The sequence below is a fragment of the Dermacentor andersoni genome, chromosome 3 (assembly GCF_023375885.2).
Source record: "Dermacentor andersoni chromosome 3, qqDerAnde1_hic_scaffold, whole genome shotgun sequence".
In the NCBI taxonomy this organism is placed as follows: domain Eukaryota; kingdom Metazoa; phylum Arthropoda; class Arachnida; order Ixodida; family Ixodidae; genus Dermacentor; species Dermacentor andersoni.
This window is the reverse complement of record NC_092816.1, coordinates 80295272-80299363: the sequence shown is the minus strand read 5'-3', so window position 1 is coordinate 80299363 and position 4092 is coordinate 80295272. Positions and strand designations below refer to the sequence as shown.

Here is a 4092-nt window from a genome sequence, read left to right as displayed (position 1 = left end):
TATATAGATGCAGACTTCAGACTTTGAAGGAAAAGGCTCGCAGAACTGCAGATTCCAGCTTGCTTACGCAAGGCTGACCCCTGCACAAGTCTTGCTTCCGTGGCCACTAGGATGAGTGCTCGGAATTTGTCGGAGATGAATTCGGAGCCTCACTCTGGCATATGCAGCAGTCAGCATTTTGCTTATTCGTTCTTTGTGAGCCATGCATGTGTTCACTGAGGGTTTGTCTATGCCTTCGAGATAGGCTATCAGAGAACGAAGTGGCGACTTCATGGTGAAAAATTTGCCTGTGCACCATGAGTTGACAGCGGTGAAATGTTCCTCGTAGTTTTTTAAAGTTTTCATGACATCAGCGCTTGGATATACGAGGTTTTGCCCATCCCTGACGTATTCCTTGAGTGCAGTCAGGGAAGCATACTGATCGTCAGGCTTGCCAAGGAGAGCAGCCTTGCACTGCGGACAAGTTATAGATTTCAAAATTCCTTTCAAAATAAAACCGCCAAGGTAAAACAAGATGCGGCACTCGGTTGACGTGAGCTCTTCAATGAACAGAATTTCCGTGTCGTTGATTTCATCGACTTCGCTTTCTGCACATTCCTTCTTGCTATGTGCAAGCAGATCGACAAGGTATTCGCGGTCGTCAAGTTCGTAGCTTGTTGATCTCGGAGTGTGAAGAAAGTGGCTGACGCTGACGAGTCGGAGTGCACACTTCAAGTCATACGCAGTGGGCACTGGCTTCATGAGCCGCACCACAGAAAAAAGGTTTTCTAGGCAGTCTTGCAACAGCCTGCTCGTGAGGAGGAATTCATACCCTTCACTGCCAAGAAGCACTTCTTGAAGGCGAAGGACAGCCGTTGTCGCAATTAGGACCCCTGCTTGCGATGGCTTCCACTGAGATCCAGTGCCCATTTTCAGTTCTCTGATGGTGTCTGTTGCCGTGCGTAGTGTGTCCAAGGCGGCATGATATTTAGTAATGTTCCTGCGGCTTAGCGCCATGGTGGGATGACGCGATGACATGAGGGCATACCACCTAGAAACGAGGTCCATAAACCACGCTGTTGTTTCGGCCTCTGGCTCAATCACTCCTTCTTTTATTAGGAACCGAATAGCTGGTGGGGCTTCACGGAAGAGCTGGACAGCGACTCCTACTTTCATTTTGGTGAAGTGCCCACAACTAATGTGGGTTTCTGACAAATTTGGTGCTACCTTAAGTTCGTTGGCTGCGTCATAATCCAAGACGGCCTGTACATGCTCCAATTTCACCTTCGAGGCCGTCAGTCCGTTCCTGCTTACTGTAGTATCACTGAGTGTGAAAACTTTTGAGCTTAGAAGCTGTCCTTTCAGGTTCTTAAGGACATGTGCCGGGTCCGAGATGAAAAAAAGTTCCTTCCCTTTTAAGGTTGGGTGAGGTATTGAGCACGAAGTTGTCGAATGGCGGTGGCTCGAAAAGCCAAATTCTCTCCACATAGCGCGGTTTGCTGCACCCATGTCACATGTGATAACACGGACTCTTAGAGAAATCTGGCTGCATATCTGCACTATTTCCAGGACATATGCCTTGAGTACAGAGCCGTCCACGTGCCTACCAGTGAATTCATAGGCTATCACTTGCTTCCATCTCTGGTTTACCCCACCTAGCATAAACACCAAAGCATGATTGGCTGGCTCTTCAGGCTTTGAGGGCAACGTCGTTCCTCCCAGAAACACGTCTTCGCCACGGTCGAGTTCAAATCCGGGTGCTATCTCCATTTCATCTAAAAAGAGAACGCAGTCTTTCTCCACGTCCTCCATTCCCTCTGCTTTCGACCTCATGACGTCGATCACTTCATGCAGGATACCTGGCAGAAACTTCAGGCCCTGAATTCTTCTTGCTAACGTTCTGCTGGATGGAAGAGGGTAGCCAATCTTTCTGAGTGTTTCATACCCGGTGGTTCCACAAGCAAATTTAATTTTTAGACCTTGCTTTACTGTTTGCGCTGACCACGAATTACCATGATTGTTGTTCCGAGAAAGAGCACGAATTTGGTCTTCATTTAAAAACTTCGTATTTCGTGAGAAATTAGTTGCCTCTTTCTGCAGCTTGCGTACCTGCATCTGTAGTTTTTTGACAGTGTTCTTAGATTCGTTATGATGTTGTCTAAGCTTATTATTGGCTGCTGTGAGATCTGCAATCTTCTTCCTAAGCTCAGCTGCCTCAGAATCGAGGGGTTGGGTCGCAGTAACTATTGCAGTTTCTTGAAGCCGTGCATCCCTGGGGGTCGAAGTAAGTTGCCCATTAGCATTGTTGGTTTCCGTAGCCGCCAATCTCTCATTTATCTCCCCGTCTGACGAAGAATCAGCGGGAGAAAATTCCTGCGTAGTTGAGGGAAGAACGTTTCTCACTTCTCGTGAAGAATTGTGTGCGGCTGCGTCGTCACTGAATAATGCAGGCACGTGTGCATTTCGTTCCCTTGGTGGCCTTCGCTCTTTAGGAAGTTCTGGAAACAGATAAATAAGAAAAAATGCCCATTACATATATTTAAGATTGTGTTAACTAAAAGCAGAATAGAAGGCGCGCCAGAAAATTTAATATGTATGCGCATGAATCGTTTCCTCACATAACTTTTTCAAATGTAGATAATGAGCCGATAAGCAACGTGGTAACAAATACCAGGGTCAGGAGGCATCTCACCTTTGAATGGGAACACCGTTGGTACAGCATTAGGCTTGAGCTTCTTCCACCCATCCGCGCGGTTCTGTTCGAAGCTGCTGGCTTCGAAATGAGCCTGCAGATGAATTTGATATTGAAATTAGCGGCGCATTTCCGGCTCGATAATGAATACAATGAAGGCAGCACGCAAGAGAACACAGTAGTCCAAATATCAGTCGAATTACTCGAATGAGAGCCTCAATCTGCACATAACATATCCTGTCTATCTCATTCACTGACTTAATCCGCCATCGCAGAACGAAGCGTCGGGTTAACAGGCCAAAGAACAAATTAGTCGAAATATCAGGCGAATTACTCGAATGAGCGCCTCAATCTGCACATAACAACGATCTCTGTTAATCTCATTTACTGACATAATGCGGCGTCGTAGGACGAAGCGTCCGGTTAATAGGCAGCGGAAGCTACCCAACGCCGCACACATGTCAAAAACAACTTCAGAAATCGTGAGTGAATTAATCAAAATTGGTTCCTGGACCATCCATTTGCACAGTAATTGCCACAGCTTATGTGCCCTTGCTTGTCCTCATGCTCTGTGCCTTGATGCAATGTTTGGGCCCAGACCGCAATTCGCTGGCAAGCGCCTAGTAAAGGCAATTACCTTTGAATGAAAAGAAGCGGCGAAAGCACGCGTGGTACGTATTCCCCAGCGGACACGTGTCGTGCAATTTCGGATGCGAACAAGCAAGCGGCAGACAATGGCCTGTACCGCGCTGTAGTGAAACTCATTTACTTTGTTTTAGTGTTTCACGCAGCTTTTTTAAGCCGAGCAAGAAGAATATTGAACGACACTTAGCTGCCCAAACGCAACAAAATACAAATAAATCGCAACAAAAACAGCACTGAACCAACATGTGGCACTTACGCTGCAGACACACGAGGAGTTCGTCGGTTGCCACTTGTCACGCTTGACTCGCACCAGCCACAGAAGCCGCCTTTTTGGGTCCCTTGGAAAATGGAACATCCTCCAACCATTTCTCGAATGGTTGGAGCACTGAGGAACACAACATCCAGGCATTCTACGCCGATGAAAGCCGCGCGAACGCAGCAGCGTTTCGAGGACGCCCGCACAGCAGCGCGGCGAAGTCGACGCGGGCAACGCAATGGCGGAGGGAGCGCGCGAAAACAGGTTTAGGCGGCGCCGGCTGGTTCAAAGGGTGACCTCACCCTAAGCGGGGGAACGCGCATCGAGGCACCCTAACTCTCGCGAGAACGTAGCGCCACATGCTGTCGTATAAGGGAAGTGCAACCGACTTCCGGTGTAACTGGTTTCCGGTAGTAGGCAGAGTGCACGTTGGTGGTTGAGTGCGGAGAAACAGACAGTTTTAGTTTAGCGTACGCTATACGCTATAGTGTAGCGGACGCGAAGCCGCGCACGTTTTTTG

General features: G+C 48.2%; 1 long non-coding RNA gene across 1 annotated transcript; it reads right to left on the bottom strand.

Annotated features, from left to right (window-relative positions):
* Positions 1-1713: 1713 nt before the first annotated feature.
* On the bottom strand, positions 1714-3874 carry LOC140216738 (uncharacterized). Its single transcript, XR_011893406.1, has 3 exons — positions 3573-3874; positions 2672-2765; positions 1714-2477 (listed from the first exon to the last, which is right to left on the bottom strand). It is a non-coding gene; the product is annotated as an uncharacterized lncRNA (long non-coding RNA).
* Between the last annotated feature and the right edge of the window lie 218 nt (positions 3875-4092).